Raw genomic sequence first — 22,863 nt, 5'->3', positions numbered from 1 at the left:
TTACTTATCAATTTGGGCATTCGAGATCTACACCCTCCAACTTAAGGGAGAGTAAAAGAAAATTTAATTTTCTTAACATCATTTGCTTTCCTATTTTATTTTAACTTAATCACCAAACTAGGTTTTCAGTTTAAATACTTTGTAATTTCGAATTAGTTAAATGAAAGCAATACACAAACCTTTCAATAATTTTAATATATGGTTACCATATATGTATCCCTTCAAGGTTGAAAATTGAAACAAAGAAACATTATCTAGTTAAAATGTTTGAATTGATCTAGCAATTTTACATTTTTATTAATTATTAAAACCGAATAACCTTTCATAACATATTTTGTTATTCTAGTTATTTGGATTTGAGCTTTTCTAAATCCAGTTTGGTTTTTGGTGAAAGTAAATAAACAATTGTTTACTTGTTTAGTTTTAAGGTGTCTTTTTTTAACTGGGTCCACCGGGAAGTCGAACAAATGTTCGTGAAAACCTTTCATAATAACTACGTAACTCGATTTTTTTAGCTAAATAACCCAATATAAACATCAAAGTCATTTTACCTTGTTTTGGTATCATTGAGTAAAGTATCGGTGGGGGAATGCGTAGCGATAGTCAGTAAACAGATAAGCGACCCAATATTCGATTTTGCTAGATTCAGAAGGTATATTTGTGATTAATGGAGATAAGATCAAATAACACATGTATTGACAAGGAAAATCTAATATTGTGGGGTTTCCATGGACGGCAATAAGGAGAGAGTGAATCTCTAAAACTTACTATTTCTTCTTAATACCTTTATAAATAACGTAAGAAAAAAATTATGAAAATATATATAAAAGAAAATTTATTTTATTAAACAGAAGTGAAGAGTTATATGGTATGTATTGTACGTAACTTATGAGAATACAAACATCTCAAGTACAAAATATTCTATCACTATTTGCTTAATTTTAATTTACTAAAAATCAAGATATTTATAGTACATGGAAGAGGACATTTTTGGTGGGGAGTGATGATCGTCGTTCGAGTCATACAAAAACCTAAGTAGCTAGGGTAAGTCAGGTATGTGGTCAATGTGACGTGCAATCAATTCCTAAAATTATGAAGTGACTAACAAGAGTGCTGATCACACTAGCAAAGAGTTGGTTTTAATATTAAGCAAACTAATTAAGTAAAGTTCAATAAATTAACAAAGAGAAATCACACCGTGGTTTCAAGCATGTATCAAAACAGTAATTTTTCATGTTCATTTAACAGATTAATTGTTAATGATTAAATCAGACTGGCTAACTAGTTAAACCGTAGGCATCAACAATGGCTAACACACAACACTGGTTATCAAATGGTCACTGCCAGTGTGACTCAACTAATGGCAATTGTATGCTTCATCACATTCAAACTAGTGAAAACAATTCTATAAGCAATTATTACATCAACTGGCAAACTAATTGTTCTAATCGAAATAAATCTAAACCGACTGAATGCACAATAATGTCAAACATCAATACTCATGTATTAATAAAAAACAATTACAATTAGTTTGTTCTTAACACATAAGAAAAACTGTAAAAAAACAATACTCTACATCACGAGCATGATTCGAGAAAGACTAGCCGAGCATCGTTAACGATAGATCTTCAATTATGACGAGGAAGACCATTAGGATGGATCAAGAGATGATTGGTAGCCCTAGAATTCACCCAAAATCGCCTAACAGTTGTTGGAAGTCGTAATAACTTATTAGGGTTAGTAAAATAGTAGATATAAGTCAAACCTGAATTTTCACATTTTTATGTCGATTGCGTATCGCGATGGCTGTATACTCGTCTGGTCGCAATACACGACCAAATATTACCTCATTTTTGGATTGCTCTCGTTGAGAAATCCAAAATTCATATATTATAGGTCCCGTAACTCACTTTGTAGCCCATGATATGCTCGTTTTACTTCTTGGTCACTTTTTGTCAACCCATCTTGTTCAGTTTTAGCATCGACTTTAGGGTTTTCATCCAAACTCTTCCCGAATCCTTCTAACACTTCCCAAGGCTTCAAATTATGCTCCGGTCTTCCCGAGATATCATTCCATGCTCGTACAAGTCTCCAATTTAGCATCTTTATTGACAATTATCTGAAATACAAAAGCACGTATGAAGTACCAAAGTTCTAACTATATACTCAATAAAACTACACAATTAGCATACTAATATATATATATATATATATATATATATAAAACTCCGACCATCAGGGACCTTTCTTAACGGCTTGATATCGGCTTCTCTTCTTCTATTAGTGACGATTTCTTCTCATTTCTTTTGCCTTATGCCATGTCAGCTGACACACACGTGTTTTCTAACTAATGATACTCTATGACGCGATATATGGTATATCTTTATGCGTCTTCAAGAAGTAAATATAGAAAATAAAATATGAGAAGTTTTTAAAAGATTAAAAAATAAATTGGAGATAAAGATAGATTTTAGTTAAATTATATGAATACGGATACAAAAACTATTATGAATGCTCCAATAACTTATTAATAATGTATCTTATACTGATCAAATGAAAAAAAAGGTAGCGTTGATACCGAAATTGTAATTTCTTAAATAATACCGTACACCATATAATATCAAGTTTATATTAAATGAAAGTTAGACTCGTACATGAATACTTAATAACAAACAAATGAAAATCACCCAACTCGTAATTTGGTGAAGGTTTGAGATTCCACCGAGTAAGAGTATTCAAAGTATATTCTCTATCTTCATCTCTATAATTACACTAAAATACACTATTTTTCTCACTTATTTTTTAATTAAATAATATTTTTTATGCTTTTATTATTATTTTTTCTGCTCCACTCAAAACCATTTTTAAAAAATATTAAAAAATTATAGAGTATGAATCGTGTTTCTCAAAATTACTCATGAACAATAAATTTTTCTCCCCACTCACAACCACTTATAACTAAACTACTCAATACAATATAGATAATCCATTCACATAAATATGGAAGAGCTGTTGTGAATGTTCTAAGGTCAATCTACTTTTAATACGAGTCCTTCGTTGTTAATACGGGTCAGGTTCTGCATTACACATACGGTATATTCAAAATTTGTTTGTTAAACATGTTCTACGAGTTTTGATTTCAAGAACATAATAAGAAGTATATAAGACACCCTCATACATGAGTTGTATCCTTTTCATTTTATATACTAATAATAATACACTCATTCTTGTTTTACTAGTCATTCTTGGATCTAGGCTTTTTCCCAGGAGCCAATCATATACTGAGCCGAGTTATGCTAATTATGTTGGAAATCTTGTATAATAAAATCAGAAAATAAGAAAAGAGATAATCAAGAAACGGTGAACCGGGCTTGTGTTTGACACAATTCCCTTAAACAGATTCGCGGTCTGTTCCCAGGGTACTCCGGTTCGAAGCAGAAACGTAGTATTGCCGGACTTGATCACTTGTCTGAAACGAAACCGTAATAATATTTTTGCAGCAAAGAGGAAGAAGAAGAAAAAGTGTGTATGTTGGTGGTGTTTTTGTGTGTCTCAAAACGATGCACTCATCATGGTTTTATAACCAAGGAATCATAATCATAATCAATTTCCAATTGATGACTATTAAAAAATAATAATATTCAAATAACGGCCATTAAACATAATCAATTCTAATTGATGACTTTAAAGAATAATAATATTCAAATAACGACCATTAATGCAGAATTGAAAACCGAAAATAATAATCATTATCATAATGATTATTAATGATCTTGACCGGGCCAACAAATTTTGAATTCAAAACGAATTCCAAAAAATTGTCTCACGCGGGCTCGGGTTTTTGGAGCTGCATTCATGTCCGCAGCACGTGCGGGCACACACGACATTTACCACTTCATTATTAAGACTTCATTCACACACTTACTTAAAACTTCCAACAATCCCCCACATGAATGGAGGTCGAAACAACATTATTCCGATTAGATTTCAGCAGTTGAATCTTGCACACAATAGGTAGGTGTTATCCTTTGAACATTTGCTTATGAAGCATACTTAGCCCACTGGCTCTGAATAAACGGTGATGTCTTTGAACTCGTCTGCCGTTTGTGTAGACAACAATACACTTCACACAAGACTCTCCCTGACAAAGTCAAGTCCTCATAGTTATGTTCGTTATGGTCATGAACATGCGCCTGGTTTTGCAAGAGCTATTAAGTATTGTGCCAACAACACCCTTCGAAGCGACCCCACTTCTCTCTCACATAGGTGATTCACCATGTATGACTACCTTGGTCGAATCATTAAAAGCCATATGCTTAGCCTCACACTAGTCACTTTAGGAATGGACTAGGAAGGTTACCCAGCTATGTGGTACACTCCCTCTTAAAATTGTAAGGTTATCCCCCCATAGTTACCGCACTAATTCATACAATTAGGTTTTCCTATTGAACTCAATTCTTGGGATCTCCAGTCTATTGAGTTAGGTTTCCTTCATATGAACTTTAGTTTTTCAATGGCTTCAGTCCCATTACCATGGACGACTTCTGAACTAACTCTCTACTTAGGCCTTTTGTTATCGGATCCGCAATATTATCCTTTGACTTCACGTAATCAACAGTGATAATTCTAGTAGATATTAGTTGTCGTACCTTATTATGTCTACGTCTAATATGTCTATTCTTACCATTATACATTGTGCTATGAGCTCTGCCAATTGCCGATTGGCTATCACAATGTATACAGATGGCCGATGCCGGCTTAGGCCATTTTGGTATATCCTCAACAAATTGACGTAATCATTCTGCCTCTTCGCCCGCTTTATCTAGGGCGATGAATTCTGATTCCATCGTGGATCTAGCTATAACTGTTTATTTAGACGATTTCCACGATATAGCAGCTCCTCCAAGTGTGAATACATACCCACTTGTTGCTCTGGAATCATTCGAGTCAGATATCCAGTTTGCATCACAGTGTCCTTTGACAACTGCCGGATATCTGTTATAATGTAACACGTATTCTCTAGTGTATCTTAGGTACCGAAGCAACCGAATCACACGGTTCCAATGACTTGAACTTGGGTTGCTTGTGTATCTACTTAGCTTGCTTACAGCATATGCTAAGTCGGGTCTAGTGCAACTCATAAGATACATCAAACTGCCAATAATTCTTGAGTATTCAAACTGGTTAACGGGTTCACCTCTATTCTTAGCTAGATGTTGACTTGTGTCAATGGGAGTTCTAGCTACATTAGAGTCATTCGCATTAAACTTCTTAAGAATTTTGCTCACGTAATGGGATTGACTTAACACAAGTCCATTTTGGGTTCGTGTGATTTTAACTCCCAAAATCACATCCGCAAAACCCATGTCCTTCATGTCAAATCTTGCTTTTAGCATGTTCTTTGTGGACGTTATGATTTTGTCATCACTTCCAGCAATGAGCATATCATCTACGTATAGACAAAAAATGACATATCCATCGGTTGTGTCATTCACGTATACACATTTGTCACATTCATTGATTTTGAACCCAACATCAAGCATGACATGATCAAACTTTTGGTGCCATTGTTTAGGAGCTTGTTTCAATCCATACAAGGATTTCACAAGTTTACATACTTTCTTTTCTTGCCCAACGGCTATGTAGCCTTCAGGTTTTTCCATGTAAATCTCTTCCTCTAGATTTCCATTCAAGAAAGCCGTTTTTACATCCATTTGGTGAACTTCTAAGTTTCTAATGGCGGCAATGGAAAGCACCAACCTTATAGATGTTATTCGCGTATCCGGCGAATATGTATCAAAGTAATCTAAACCTTCTCGTTGTTTATATCATTTGATCACCAACCTTGCCATATACTTATCGATGGTGCCATCAAGTTTCATCTTCTTCTTGAAAATCCATCGATATCCTAGTGGTTTACACCCTTGAGGAATATTCACTAGTTCCCACGTATGATTTTGTAAGATAGAATCTATCTCACATTTGATGGCCTCCCTCCACTGAGGTCCTTCAGCGGAATTCACCGCTAGTTGATACATTTGAGGTTCCTCTTCTACCATGTAGGTAAGGAAATCAGGGCCGAAGGATTTTTCAGTCCTTTGCCCTTTACTTTTTCTGATTTCAACCTCCTCTGTCTCAGATTGTACCCGAGGTTCATCTCCAGTACTCTCGTTTTGAATACTTTCCTCAACCGGTCTAGAATAGCTCGGTTTTCCTTTATCCAAACATGGGGATATATATTCAAACCTTGATGCATCCTTTGATTCTATTATGGTGCCATTGTTTATTCCGGGATTCCTGGAATCATGCACAAGAAATTGATATGCACCACCGGGAAGGGTATATCCTATAAATACACAATCCACGGTTTTGGGTCCTATTAGTAGGCGTTTTGGTGGAGTCACCACTACCTTGGCTAGGCACCCCCACACTCGCAAGTATTTATATGTTGGTTTATTTCTCGTCCATAACTCATATGGCGTAGATCTTTCTTCTTATTCAGTATCATGTTCAAGACCAGTGGCGGAACTTGAACATTTGAATTGAGGGGGCCAAAATCAATTCTAATAAACTTGATACTTAATATTTGTTTCTTTAACAATAGAAGGTACGTGGTCGGTGTTTAAAGAATACAAAATGGCATACTTCAGTGTGAGTAAGAAGAAAATGGTGACGACTTAACACTTTGTTCTTCTCACAATGAAAAAGAAATTAATGCCCAACAAGACTTGTATAAATTAATGAACTACTAATTACCGTAGATAATAAAATCTTTTTCTTTTGAAAAATTAACCGAGTGAATTAAAGAATTTCCTTTCGAAAGAAGTTTGTAACTTATGCTAGTAGGTGTGATGACAATGGATGACAAAACAACTTAAAAAAATATTAAAATAATATATATTAACCTTTGTCAGGTTTTTATATAGAGAGATAGGATAGGTATTATAATTACTTAAATACCCTCATAAATCTATCATCTTCTTCCTCATGTTTATTTACCAATTACCAGTATTTTCAACTCAACCTCGCTTCATTTTTCGTCTACCAACGACGGTCTAAAACAATATCATAAGCCAAAAAACAGGGGGGGCCACGACCCCTCCCTGCCCCAAGTAAGGTCCGCCCTTTTTCAAGACATAATTCTCCGATAAGATTGCTTCCTCCCCACATGTCCGGGCTTACCCCAAAACTTATCATCATGGCATTCATCATTTCTTTCAAGGTTTGTTTCTTACGTTCCGCTATGCCATTTGATTGAGGGGAGTAAGGAGGCGTGACTTCATGTATGATTCCTTCTTTTTCACACAAGTCAACAAAAGGTGAAACATATTCACCTCCTCGGTCACTCCTCACTCTTTCGATTTTTCGATTTAGTTGATTCTCAACTTCGGCTTTAAATAAGATAAACTTATCAATAGCCTCGTCCTTTGTAAGTCCCCCCGGGGCGTCGCTGATCGATACGAGATCCACACGAGGTCTAGGAGTGCGGAATCCTCCTAGACTCGTTTAATGGTGTAGGAGACGAATAACACGATTACACATAAACAAACACACGGATGGGATAAATGAATCTGCAGAGCTTTATATAATAACCGAACCACGTTACATACCGAACAAAAAAAAAACACGGCCGACCCGAGGTGAGCTCTACCTCGGGTCTGCCCACACGACACTCTCTAGCTTTTTCTCTCTAAACAATGACAGCTACACAAATACTCTCAGTTTTTCTGGATACTAAACCCTAAACATGACACACATATATATAGACAAACCAACTTTGCGGGCTTGGGCTTGGGCCTGTAGGCGAAGTTGTCCTAACTTCGCCAATGGCGAAGTTGTTCTAACTTCGCCTATGGTGAAGTTGTTCTAACTTTACCAACACGTGAAGTTGTTCTTAACTTCACCAACACGTGAAGTTGTTACTAACTTCACCAACACGTGAAGTTGTTTTAACTTCACCAACAAGTGAAGTTGGCCCCCTCCACAACTTCACCCAACTAGTCGGAATTGCATAGCGACGGTTACAAAATGCACCAACAGACTCCCCCTTGACCGTTGCTCTCAATTCTAACAAACACAAAAGATCATCTGTTACAAACATGCACCAACAATCACCCCCTTAACTGATGATCTTCTGTTTTCTTCTTCTTGTAGGACTCAATCTTCAGACATTGCACTATTATCTTCAAGGTTGAACTTCACATATACATGCAACATCAATCCTGTCTTCAACCAGCCGTGTCTAAAACTGTCTTGTAGCTTCACAAATCTACCATTCACCCTGCGTCTTCCATATCAGATCTCCCCTTCAGTGTAAGCACCTCCAGATTACTTCGATCGAGAACTTTGTTCGTGACAATCCCGGTACCCAATCAGTCGTCTCAACCATAATCGGTTTTTAAAATAAGGTTCAATCTTCAAATACTCAACAGCAAGTGATCAGATTCATCACAAAACCACCTTGACAGAATCTAACACACATGACCATTAATAAATCCGAAGCATCTTCAATCACCAGGGATAACGATCAAAAGACTTTCTTATTATTTCCGAGAATGAAATTATTTAAGTTGCTCACCCCTATTAAATAAGTATCCCAGATACTCGTATCCCACATTTTCAGGTTGAGAGCTTAAACATTTTAATTTCCGATTAAATCCAACTTGTTCAAGAATTTTCACCTTAGCATCCCGGATGCTCGTATCCCACGTTTTCAGGATCCAATTCTCGAACGCCTTGAAAATAACATAAATAATAAGCTTTGACCACGATCCAATAATGACGAAAACCCGAACAAAATCTGACTTTCTTCAGTTGGTTAATCTCGAACAATAATTATTTCTTGGCCTAAAAACACCCAAATACCCAAATATGTGTCAATATCCAGTTTCAATCAATATCCCATTCACAATTTCAACTCCAAATCCAGAGTTGACCCGTATTTGTTCACACGTAAGACCAAGAGATATCAAGTTTCACTCGTTGTCGGAACAACGTTTTCAGTCTCACAATAATCGTGTAAACCTTGCCATTCAGACGAAAACTCTAAACAATTTTTTTTTAATTTATTTTATTTTATTTTTTTTAACTTCCCCAAAAGTCAACTACGCCAAAAGTCAACTTCGCCAAAAAGTCAACTTCGCCAAAACCCTAAAATTTTAGCAACAACTTCGCCGAAACAGCTGTTCAGCAAAAAACATATCAGAAACGGGCTAGAAATACGAAAACGCGGATCTCGAATTATAGCATAAGAGCCTAAGGCTCTGATATCACTTGTAAGCCCCCCCGGGGCGTCGCTGATCGATACGAGATCCGCACGAGGTCTAGGAGGGCGGAATCCTCCTAGACTCGTTTAATGGTGTAGGAGACGAAGAACACGATTACACATAAACAAACACACGAATGGGATAAACGAATCTGCAGATCCTTTATATAATAACCGAACCACGTTACATACCGAACAAAAAAAAAAACACAGCACCCGAGGTGAGCTCTACCTCGGGTCTACCCACACGACACTCTCTAGCTTTTTACCTCTAAACAATTATAGCTACATAAATACTCTCAGTTTTTCTGGATACTAAACCCTAAACATGACACACATATATATAGACAAACCAACTTTGCGGGCTTGGGCTTGGGCCTGTAGGCGAAGTTGTCCTAACTTCGCCAATGGCGAAGTTGTTCTAACTTCGCCTATGGTGAAGTTGTTCTAACTTCACCAACACGTGAAGTTGTTCTTAACTTCACCAACACGTGAAGTTGTTCCTAACTTCACCTACACGTGAAGTTGTTTTAACTTCGCCAACACGTGAAGTTGGCTCCCTCCACAACTTCACCCAACTAGTCGGAATTGCATAGCGACGGTCACAAAATGCACCAATAGACTCCCCCTTGACCGTCGCTCTCAATTCTAACAAACACAAAAGATCATCTGTTACTGTGACACTCGTCAATTTCAGGTTAACTCCGTTAATCCAATCTCCGTCAATTCAAACTTAAGATCACTTGATCTATAACGCACATCTCATTACATTTAAAATAGAGTTTTAAATGACGCTTGACAATCACTACATATGTAGTCTTTCGGGATTGCACCGAAACGCAAACGATTTGACGCAAACCATTGGAGAATAAACGAAAAACATCCAAACAATAATTATGTGATAATTATGTGTTAGGCTTATGTGTTATTTGACAATATTGTATAAAACGTTAACTCAAGATGCAAACAAGTTACTTTAGGCTAGAAAAGTAATAATTAGAAGTTGAGGTGCCTTGGTGTAACATATTATTATTAATAATAACAAAACCCTAACTCTCTCCCTCTCCCCACACAAACCGATCGGCCCTCACCCCCCTCCCCTCTTGCGACGGCAGCCATCACCACACCCATATCACACCTTTGACCTTAGTTTTCATAATCGGAGCATCCCGCACTTGTTTCTAAGCATCTCTCACCTTTCTCTTGGTTGTTTCTGCGTTTTTAAGGTATAAACATGAAACCCTAATTTTGTAAATCATGTATTAAGTGTTCTTATGCTTTGTATGGATTAGATGATGCTTGATTATGCTTTGGTTATTGATTTAGATGATCATATGTGATTTTGAACGGTGAAAGATTGTTAAATAATTGATTGTTTGTAAACCCTAGAGGGTTACTACTGATTTTTATGGATAATTATGTTTATTGCATGTTTGGAGATATGTCATATGCTTAGGATGCATGTTAGACGATTGTGTGTGCTTGCTGAGTTTTGACAGCAGAGATAGTTAAACTTGAACGAGGTGTAACTTGTTAAATATAAAACCAAATAGGATTAATTATGAGTCTAAAAGGTAGTGCCCTGAATCTAGTTTTCAGAAAACCCAACCACGCCTAATTTGGAGGTGTTTTGGTTGCTCAAACGATTTAAATGTGATTAAAGGTCAAAACTGGTACTGGACAGATTGTAAGTTATGTTTAGACAACTGTAACTAAATGTTAATGTGAAAATTGGTCGAGGTTGTTAACACTACAGGGTATTATGTGGAGTCTAGTTTCTATAAAGACCAAGTTTGTAATTTTTGGACGAGTAAAAGTTAACTTTTATTATTTTACAAAACTGAAGTGAAAATCTGAATTGTGAGACCTGCTGTTAGGCTGTTTTGTAATTATCATATCTTATGAACTACAAGACCAAATGGATTGGTTCCACTTCTGGAAGTTAACATGTTGAGTTAAGAACCTAACCCAATTGGTCTTGCATTAATTGGATTTTTCATTTAACGGTAATAACAAATATCATTCTGTTGCGCATGATTTTGACTGCTGTGAGTTTACTGTAAGGTTTTGATCATTGTGAGTAAACTATGTGGAATAAAAATACAATAAAAATAGTTCTGGAAACCTAATTCATGTATGCTTTTGTGACAATTTTTGGTGAATTATTTGATATGTTGTGATCTATTGAATATAGTAATCTTTCAAGTAGGATTCTGTCTTGATGAAACTAGCTGCTGAACTATATGAAAATACATGAAACGTGCTTGTTGCTAGATAATTGCTATGTTATGACTAAATTGCCCTTGTGGGGAATAATTGCTAGTAATGTACACTATTAATACCTAACACGTAAGTAGTTGTTCACACATGTAACGTATCACCAATGTGTTTGTTGATACACACACAATTCACAAACGAAACACGAAACGTATCTTATGCATTGGTGTTATGTGCCGAGTCTAGAGACTCGATAATAGTTCCAACACTTAGAAAATCTCATTTGTTGTTTTAGAACGCTAGTGAGGATTTTCTGTGACGCGCATCACTTGGGTGACTTGTTTTTGAATTCTTCGCAAATAGTGAGTTTCACGTTCCCCTTCTTAACTCTTTTAAACGCTATTTCACTTGGGGGAGAATACATACTCCGAAACGCTTTTATATTTTGTTATTAGATTATATATCACTTGTAAAGGCTGAGTGGCAAACGAAACAACTAAAGTCCTTCATAACATCGAACCGTTTAGTATTGGATAATAGCGAGTCACTGTTGAGTAGTAATACTGGGTTTGACAAACCCCACCCAACGCTAAACTCGACTGGAGGTCGAGTGGGTGTAATCTTGGCTAACACATACCATGGTCGGGATAAACATGGTGGCAAGGCAAATGATAAACAGTCAGCTTCTGTGTCGAACACTTAGCAATACTTGCTTTATAGGCTAGCTACCTATAGATATATAATTGATTTAACATTATCTGGTAACGCAAAAAGCAAAACGCAAAACGCAAAACGCAAACGCAAACGGTTTATTTATATATATAAACTTGTGAACTCACCAACCCCGTGTTGACACTTTTAGTATGTTATTCTCAGGTAGCCGAGGCGGGCGCGCGGTATAGGATCATGCATTACTTTGAACGCTATTTTTTATGCAAACTTGTTTTTAAACTGTTATTAATTGGGTTTTTAAGTCGTCCTGCGTGACGCAACACTTGGTTTATGGTTTTACGCTTCCGCACTTATTTACACTTAAATTTTTTCGTGTTTTGAAAACTTTACTTATGGTTTGATTATAACTAATTATTCCGATCCTGTTAGTTCACACCCTCTGACGGTAAAACTCCGTTAGTGGATTTTGAGGGTGTGACAGTTACAAACATGCACCAACAGTCACCCCCTTAACTGATGATCTTCTGTTTTTTTCTTCTTGTAGGACTCGATCTTCAGACATTGCACTGTTATCTTCAAGGTTGAACTTCACATATACATGCAACATCAATCATGTCTTCAACCAGCCGTGTCTGAAACTGTCTTGTAGCTTCACAAATCTACCATTCACCCTGCGTCTTCCATATCAGATCTCCCCTTCAGTGTAAGCACCTCCAGATTACTTCGATCGAGAACTTTGTTCGTGACAGCCCCGGTACCTAATCAGTCCTCTCAACCATAATCGGTTTTTAAAATAAGGTTCAATCTTCAACTACTCAACAACAAGTGATCAGATTCATCACAAAACCACCTTGACAGAATCTAACACACATGACCATTAATAAATCTGAAGCATCTTCAATCACCAGGGATAACGATCAAAAGACTTTATTATTATTTCCGAGAATGAAATTATTTAAGTAGCTCACCCCTATTAAATAAGTATCCCAGATACTCGTATCCCACATTTTCAGGTTGAGAGCTTAAACATTTTAATTTCCGATTAAATCCAACTTGTTCAAGAATTTTCACCTTAATAAATAAGCATCCCGGATGCTCGTATCCCACGTTTTCAGGATCCAATTCTCGAACGCCTTGAAAATAACATAAATAATAAGCTTTGACCACGATCCAAAAATGGCGAAAACCCGAACAAAATCTGACTTTCTTCAGTTGGTCAATCTCGAACAATAATTATTTCTTGGCCCAAAACACCCAAATAACCAAATATGTGTCAATATCCAGTTTCAATCAATATTCCATTCGCAATTTCAACTCCAAATCCAGAGTTGACCCGTATTTGTTCACACGCAAGACCAAGAGATATCAAGTTTCTCTCGTTGTCGGAACAACGTTTTCGGTCTCACAATAATTGTGTAAACCTGGCCATTCGGACGAAAACTCCAAACAATTTTTTTTTTTAATTTTTTTTTATTTTATTTTTTTTTAGCTTCGCCAAAAGTCAACTTCGCCAAAAAGTCAACTTCGCCAAAACCCTAAAATTTTAGCGACAACTTCGCCGAAACAGTTGTTCAGCCAAAAACATATCAGAAACGGGCCAGAAACACCAAAACGCAGATCTCGAACCATAGCATAAGAGCCTAAGGCTCTGATACCACTTGTAAGTCCCCCCGGGGCGTCGCTGATCGATACGAGATCCGCACGAGGTCTAGGAGTGCGGAATCCTCCTAGAATCGTTTAATGGTGTAGGAGACGAAGAACACGATTACACATAAACAAACACACGAATGGGATAAACGAATCTGCAGATCCTTTATATAATAACCGAACCACGTTACATACCGAACAAAAAAAAAAACACGGCCGACCAAAGGTGAGCTCTACCTCGGGTCTGTCCACACGACACTCTCTAGCTTTTTCTCTCTAAACAATGACAGCTACACAAATACTCTCAGTTTTTCTGGATACTAAACCCTAAACATGACACGCGGGCTTGGGCTTGGGCCTGTAGGCGAAGTTGTCATAACTTCGCCAATGGAGAAGTTGTTCTAACTTCACCAACACGTGAAGTTGTTCTTAACTTCACCAACACATGAAGTTGTTCCTAACTTCACCAACACGTGAAGTTGTTTTAACTTCACCAGCACCTGAAGTTGGCCCCCTCCACAACTTCACCCAACTAGTCGGAATTGCATAGCGACGGTCCCAAAATGCACCAACAGACTCCCCCTTGACCGTTGCTCTCAATTCTAACAAACACCAAAGATCATCTGTTACAAACATGCACCAACAGTCACCCCCTTAACTGATGATCTTCTGTTTTTTTCTTCTTGTAGGACTCGATCTTCAGACATTGCACTGTTATCTTCAAGGTTGAACTTCACATATACATGCAACATCAATCCTGTCTTCAACCAGCCATGTCTGAAACTGTCTTGCAGCTTCACAAATCTACCATTCACCCTGCGTCTTCCATATCAGATCTCCCCTTCAGTGTAAGCACCTCCAGATTACTTCGATCGAGAACTTTGTCCGTGACAATCCCGGTACCTAATCAGTCGTCTCAACCATAATAGGTTTTTAAAATAAGGTTCAATCTTCAACTACTCAACAACAAGTGATCAGATTCATCACAAAACCACCTTGACAGAATCTAACACACATGACCATTAATAAATCCGAAGCATCTTCAATCACCAGGGATAACGATCAAAAGACTTTCTTATTATTTCCGAGAATGAAATTATTTAAGTAGCTCACCCCTATTAAATAAGTATCCCAGATACTCGTATCCCACATTTTCAGGTTGAGAGCTTAAACATTTTAATTTCCGATTAAATCCAATTGTTCAAGAATTTTCACCTTAACAAATAAGCATCCCGGATGCTCGTATCCCACGTTTTCAGGATCCAATTCTCGAACACCTTGAAAATAACATAAATAATAAGCTTTGACCACGATCCAAAAATGACGAAAACCCGAACAAAATCTGACTTTCTTCAGTTGGTCAATCTCGAACAATAATTATTTCTTGGCCCAAAAACACCCAAATAACCAAATATGTGTCAATATCCAGTTTCAATCAATATCCCATTCGCAATTTCAACTCCAAATCCAGAGTTGACCCGTATTTGTTTACACGTAAGACCAAGAGATATCAAGTTTCACTCGTTGTCGGAACATCTTTTTCGGTCTCACAATAATCGTGTAAACCTGGCCATTCGGACGACAACTCCAAACAATTGTTTTTTATTATATTGTTTTATTTTATATTTTTTAACTTCGCCAAAAGTCAACTTCGCCAAAAAGTCAATTTCGCCAAAAGTCAACTTCACCAAAAAGTCATGTTCGCCAAAAAGTCAACTTCGCTAAAACCCTAAAATTTTAGCGACAACTTCGCCGAAACGGCTGTTCAGCCAAAAACATATCAGAAACGGGCCAGAAACACCAAAACGCGGATCTCGAACCATAGCATAAGAGCCTAAGGCTCTGATACCACTTGTAAGTCCCCCCGGGGTGTCGCTGATCGATACGAGATCCGCACGAGGTCTAGGATTGCGGAATCCTCCTAGACTCGTTTAATGGTGTAGGAGACGAAGAACACGATTACACATAAACAAACACACGAATGGGATAAACGAATCTGCAGATCCTTTATATAATAACCGAACCACGTTACATACCGAACAAAAAAAAAAAAACAAAACACGGCCGACCCGAGGTGAGCTCTACCTCGGGTCTGCCCACACGACACTCTCTAGCTTTTTCTCTCTAAACAATGACAGCTACACAAATACTCTCAGTTTTTCTGGATACTAAACCCTAAACATGACACACTTATATATAGACAAACCAACTTTGCGGGCTTGGGCTTGGGCCTGTAGACGAAGTTTTCCTAACTTCGCCAATGGCGAAGTTGTTCTAACTTCGCCTATGGTGAAGTTGTTCTAACTTCACCAACACGTGAAGTTGTTCTTAACTTCACCAACACGTGAAGTTGTTCCTAACTTCACCAACACGTGAAGTTGTTTTAACTTCACCAACACGTGAAGTTGGCTCCCTCCACAACTTCACCCAACTAGTCGGAATTGCATAGCGACGGTCACAAAATGCACCAACAGACTCCCCCTTGACCATTGCTCTCAATTCTAACAAACACAAAAGATCATCTGTTACAAAACATGCACCAACATCCTTACTCTTAAGTAAGTAAACATAGAAATACCTTGTACTATCATTAATGAACGTGATGAAGTACTTGTTCCCACCACGAGTAGGAATTGCTTTTAGATTACACACATTGGTGTGAATCATCTCGAGGGGTTCGGTAAATCGTTCAATCTTTTTGAATGACGATCTCGTTTGTTTTGCTTCGACGCAAGTTTCACATTTATTATTTGAGTCGATATCGAATGTTGGTATGCAATTAAGTTTAATCAAACGTCGAATGAAATTAAAATTAACATGACCTAGTCTATCATGCCAAACATTAGAAGACTCAAGCATATAAGCAGAACTAATAGCATTCTCATTCATTTTATTAAACACGGTTACATTCAACTTGAACATACAATTAACGGCATAGCCCTTACCAACATACACACCATTTTTGGTCAACACGACCTTATCAGACTCAATCACCATTTTGAACCCAAACTTGTTCAACTGCCACCCCGACACAAGATTCTTACGAATTTCGGGAACGTACAACACATTTGACAAAGTAAGTTCCTTTCTCGAAGTCATCTTCAAAACCACATTCCCCTCACCTTTGACTTCGGTCGTAGCGGAGTGTCCCATAAACACCTTTTCTCCATTAGTCACCTCATTGAAGGTGTTAAAGAGACTTTTGTCAAAGCACACATGACGGGTAGCTCCCGTATCAACCCACCAATCTTTGTTATTTTGTCCAACCAAGTTAACTTCGGTGACTATAATCGAGAAGTCCGTGACCACCGCAACGAGGTTCTCAACCTCACGAACCATGTTAACTTGTCGAGCATTTTCTTTCTTTGGAAGCTTGCATTCATTGGCCCTATGGCCTTGCTTTCCACAATTATAACAAGTTCCTTGAAACTTCTTTTTCTTCCCAACTTCCCATTAGCCACAAGGTTGAAGCTTTTCCCATAATTTTTCTTTCCACTGTTTTTACCCTTTTAAGATTGGCCATGTTCAACAACATTGGCCTTTGTTGTTCCGGGGCCGTCAATTATTTTTAGTGCAATTTTGTTATCTTCTTCAATACGAAGACGAACAACAAGATATTCAATGATCATCTCCTTTCGCTTATGCTTGAGATAGTTCTTGAAATCGACTCAACTTGGTGGTAGCTTTTCAATAATACAAGCAACTTGGAATGTCTCACTAAGCGACATCCCTTCCGCATGAATATCATGAAGATTAACTTGAAAATCTTGGACTTGACTCATAACAGTTTTTGAGTCTATCATTTTAAAGTCCAAGAACTTAGCCACCATGAATTTCTTAGTACCGGCATCTTCGGTTTTGTATTTGCGGTCCAACGACTCCCATAATTCTTTGGCAGTCTTGGTCTTACAATACACGTTATATAGTGCATCCACCATGCCATTCAAGATATAGTTCCGGCACAAGAAATCCGAATGATTCCAAGCATGAACCAGGCTCACCGACAGTGCATCCGTTGCCTCTTCATCAACTTGGGGAACGGTTTCAGTCAAGAACCTCACAAGGTTCAAAGTGGTTAAATAAAAGAACATCTTTTGTTGCCACTGTTTGAAATTCACACCGGTGAACTTTTCTAGTTTCTCAGCATGAGACATGACTGCAGCAGGCAGCGGAGCAACCAAACCAGTTGTGACAGCAACATCGGTAGTCACGATTGCAGAAACGACAGTACTCATGGCTTGGGATTCCATTCTGAAAACAAAAAATACAAGAATAATAATAATAAGTAATCTGTTTAAGTTTGTTGGAAATCTTGTATAATAAAATCGGAAAATAAGAAAAGAGATAATCAAGAAACGGTGAACAGGGCTTGTGTTTGACACAATTCCCTTAAACAGATTCGCGGTCTATTCCCAGGGTACTCCGGTCCGAAGCAGAAACGTAGTATTGCCTGACTTGATCACTTGTCTGAAACGAAACCGTAGTAATATTGTTGCAGCAAAGAAGAAGAAGAAGAAGTGTGTATGTTGGTGGTGTTTTTGTGTATCTCAAAACGATGCACTCATCATGTTTTTATAACCAAGGAATCATAACCATAATCAATTTCCAATTGATGACTATTAAAGAATAATAATATTCAAATAATGGCCATTAAACATAATCAATTCTAATTGATGACCATTAAAGAATAATAATATTCAAATAATAGCCATTAATGCAGAATTGAAAACCGAAAATAATAATCATTATCATAATGATTATTAATGATCTTGACCGGGCCAACAAATTTTGAATTCAAAACGAATTCCAAAAATTTGTCTCACGCAGGCTCGGGTTTTTGGAGCTGCATTCATGTCCGCAGCACGTGCGGGCACACACGACTTTTACCACTTACTTATTAAGACTTCATTCACACACTTTACTTAAACCTTCCAACAAATTCTTCACAAATCCAACTCACAAATGACAGTTCCGGTTGATATTCCCGATGATCATCAACCCGGTCAAGATGTTCGCACTCAAAACAGTAAGCCTTCAACTTATAAAACGAGCTAAGTGATCTATTTTCAACGATAACCGAGTAATAATTTCGAATGTTTTGGTTCAGTTACTGCTTGTCAATCTGACGTTTCGAATATTGTCAAGAATCTCGGTCATGTTGGACTCACAAGGTATAATTTATTATTATATAACATCTAAATTTTGTTTGTGTTTTATAAAAATGTGTATTAATTTGGATCATTCATCGAGCAAATCAAATATTAGATCCAATGGTCTCTTCTGGGACATTCGATAAAATTGAAACGATACATAGAAAATTAGCATAGCATTGCTCGTATGACATGCCGATCAACGGCTTTAAATTTTATATTTTTGTTATGTGGTAAATCTGTAAATACATAGTTTAATTTCAAAGGAATTATTATGAAGGTAGTTTGGTAACATTTACCATTTATTTTATATTTGGAACATATTCCGGTGCAAGGCAGATTGCATGGGGAATAAAATGATCGATTGAGTTGAAATCTTTTTTAGAGAGAGCTAAATGGCACATCAAAGGGATATATTTGGTACCCGTGTAGCCATGCGTGTAAACAAGTCGAGTCGAGCCCGACTATGCTCGAGTCTACTCGTTTATTATTTTTTAGTTACTCTATATTAGTTGTTAATTATTTATTATCGATAATTATAATAAAAGATTGTATATAAAATGTAATATATATTATTTAATTATTTTTATTATGAATTTTTTGTATATAATAAAGGTTGTTTAAGCTCGCAAGCCAGCTCGAGTTCAATTCGTGAGGCTTGGCCAGTTTGTTATATATTATTTTGTTTATATTTCTTCGTATTTCCTTTTATACATATTTATAACAAAATACTATATATTTAACGTAATTAATCTACAATTTTTAATTATACTTGTAGTATATATATGTGTGTGTGTGTGTTTGTTTTGTAATTATATAAACATATATACTTTAAACACAACTTATATGATTAATAGGCTTGTATATGCTCACAAACTATCTGGAGCTTCATAAGTGAAGTTCAAGCTCATTAATTTTAACAAGCATTTTTAGCCTCACGTTCGTTTAAGCTCGGGTCAATTCGAGCTTATATCTGGCCGATCTTGAGTAGCTCGAGCGGCTTGGCCTGTTCAAACTCAGTGACTTGTAATCAATGTGAGTTTGTCAGTTTGAGTATCAAATGATGGTTGATGATATTGGGACCGGTGCTAACAAATATTATCTTTTATTCTTTTTCTTTTACTTTGCTTTATTTATTTTTTGCAACTTAACATATAGGTTCTTGTTGATTTGGCGGAGCTTCTAGTAGACAATTTTACTTCTATGATCCTTATAGCAGCAGAGTTACTTAAGGTATAATAATAATAAAATTATTATTATAATAATAATGCATATCAATATGTGTTTAGGATACTTTTGTGTTTAAAGAGATTTTTAACTAAATAAGTTCCGTGCATAAGGTTAGACGGAGTGTATGCTGAATAGTAGACATTGCGTCCAACATATACAGGTCATCTAACCGATACATGACCCATATAATATGAGACGACCCGTATAAACTTGGGCACATCCTGTATGAACATATTTTCAGTCAAAAAGTTAAACAAATTGTCATACGGACCGCATAACCATCATATGATCCATATGAAACCAGATTTTATTATTTTATTGAAATTTAAGTCTAAAACCTATAAACAGAACTTGGAGGTTTAATAAGATAAAACTAGGCAAGTGTCGTCTCCAGTAGGGGTGTTAATCGATTGGGTCAACCCGATCGGGTTTCAGATTAATCAGGTACGGTTAATCATTTTTTTAAAACTAAAACTAACCTACCTGACCCTAAGAAGGTTCGGGTTTGTCGGGTTCGGTTTTATCGAGTTAGTCATGTGAGGTTAAATTAAATAACAAATATTGAAAAGTTAATGTTAGCTTGGGAACTATAAATGCAACTTATCAACTTGTGAATAAAATTAACATGTGTTAGTAGCTTGACCCATCACAGTTTGATGCAATCTGACTGGCAGAATCCGCAAGGCAACAAGACCCAAGACCACGTTAAAAACGTGATGACCCATGACTCAATCAAAGAATAGTTGTTGTGGATGCTCTTAGTGGTAGTTGCATTTTTCCTTATTATGTGGCCATTTTTTCCAATTCTTGCTTGCACGATTACAACTCCATGTTATAGAGGTTGGGTACCAAAAAGCCCCGAATACCCTTAAATACCACCCGCGGGTCGTGGAAGAACCCCTCATATAACACCATCGGAACATATGGATCACCCGCATAACACGGTAGAGGAAGAACGACCTCGCACCGTACGCGGAAGCATCCAGGCACCCTCAGAAGTCATCCGCGAGACATGACACTTGTCCGCCAAAATGACCGGAAGGCAATGCCAACTGGACAGCTGTTATTAAATATCTACCTTTAGAAGAATATCCACGATTGATTACTTGAGGAATACGTGACTCGCCAGCCAATGAGCAAAGGACATCTGGCCAGGTTGTTAAAACCGTGCACATGGCCAGGGTATGGTCCATCCTATCATAAGGCGACGCGTGTCCAGGTTGTTATAACCATGCACATGGGACTTATAGCTCAACCTATCACAAAGGGACACGCGTCCAAGCAGTTATCAAAGATCTACTAGAAGAGGACAGCTGGCCCAATCACCTTCCTACATCCTTCGGCTATAAATACCTTGTCAACCTGCATGAGATATTCATTCACATTTACTTTGACTCACTTATACTCTGACTACACTTAGTCGGGATACTTCAGTACTTTCCCCCTTACGAACGATACTGATTCTCACGCCAGAGGATGGTTATAGGAAGACCCCCTTCTTGTCCTCCTGTAACGAGACTCACGGTCACGGTGTCTGTTTTGCAGGTTCCGGTCATTGGACTTTGGGAAGTTGTGCTCGTACAGTTTTAGTAGTTATCTTATTTTACTCTGTGGACTCATTGGATCCAGGACCCATACCCGGGGATCGGATCCGTGTTTCTTCACTATTTAAGTAGTTTTTTTAAGCAGTTGGTTTTTATTAATATATAAATGAAGAAAATTGTTTCGCTTATGTGTTCTCTCGAGCACTCCATGGGTCCATGCAATGTTTACTATTTAAGTAGTTGGTTACTTGGTTTTATTAATATACTAGTTTGGTCGGTATACATTGTTTTATCAAAAATCAAAATCTTTAGTACATGTATGCTTATAACTCTTAATGAGATGTAATATCCCGAAATTTCTAAAATAATATTTAATATATTATTTGCGTTAAGTGAAATAATTGAGTTAGTTGAATAATAATAAATATGAAAGGAGATGCAAGCTTTTAGATGGAATTAGTTATAGACTAAAAAGGAAAGATGTGCCTTAGGTCAATGGGCTTATGGGAGTATAAATACCCCCTTAAACCCTAATCCTTTCCATTTTCATCCATCATATCCATCTATTCTCTACACACTCAAAACACACACACACCTACACTATTACGGCCGAGAGAGAGAGAGAGAGAGAGAGAGAGAGAGAGAGAGAGGTTTAAGAGTAAAACGAGCGTTGATTCTTGATAGATCTTCAATATACAAGATAGATACAAGATTTAAGGTTCACAACCAAGCTAAATCGGGATCTAACAAACGTTAAAGATATGTTCTTGATCTTTAAAGTTTACGTTTTCATGAACAGTTAGCCTTGATACTTAAACCTAGAGTAGATCGGGTATAAACAAATTATAAAGTAGCAAACTTGGTATTTAAAATGGACTTAACAAACTTACAGTTATGAACTGCTTGTTTAAAGAAACCCTAGATCTAGTTTTAGAACATTTTTACCATAAAGGTTCAAACTTTATGATGTAAACGGGTCAAGATAAGGACGAGAAAGGTTAAGGGAACGTTCGGGGCTAAGGTCGAACCATAACAAGTGTATTAAGGTCGTGAAACGTGCGATGAAATGAACCCGTGGAAAGCAGCTCACTACAACAAGTTCGCTGCAGTAAGTTCGCTTACATGCAAGTTGGTTTGC

At 37.1% G+C, this 22,863-nt stretch overlaps 1 non-coding gene across 1 annotated transcript; it reads left to right on the top strand.

Annotated features, from left to right (window-relative positions):
• Positions 1 to 19,074: 19,074 nt before the first annotated feature.
• LOC143573985 (U6 spliceosomal RNA) lies at positions 19,075 to 19,176 on the top strand. Its single transcript, XR_013142510.1, has one exon. It is a non-coding gene; the product is annotated as a U6 spliceosomal RNA (small nuclear RNA).
• Positions 19,177 to 22,863: the final 3,687 nt, after the last annotated feature.

This window comes from Bidens hawaiensis, unplaced genomic scaffold (assembly GCF_021521415.1).
Source record: "Bidens hawaiensis isolate Kalapana, Puna unplaced genomic scaffold, B.hawaiensis_p1.1 tig00026817_1, whole genome shotgun sequence".
Taxonomy (NCBI): Eukaryota; Viridiplantae; Streptophyta; class Magnoliopsida; order Asterales; family Asteraceae; genus Bidens; species Bidens hawaiensis.
Note: the sequence above shows the minus strand (reverse complement) of the source record. Positions and strands in the feature narration are given on the sequence as shown.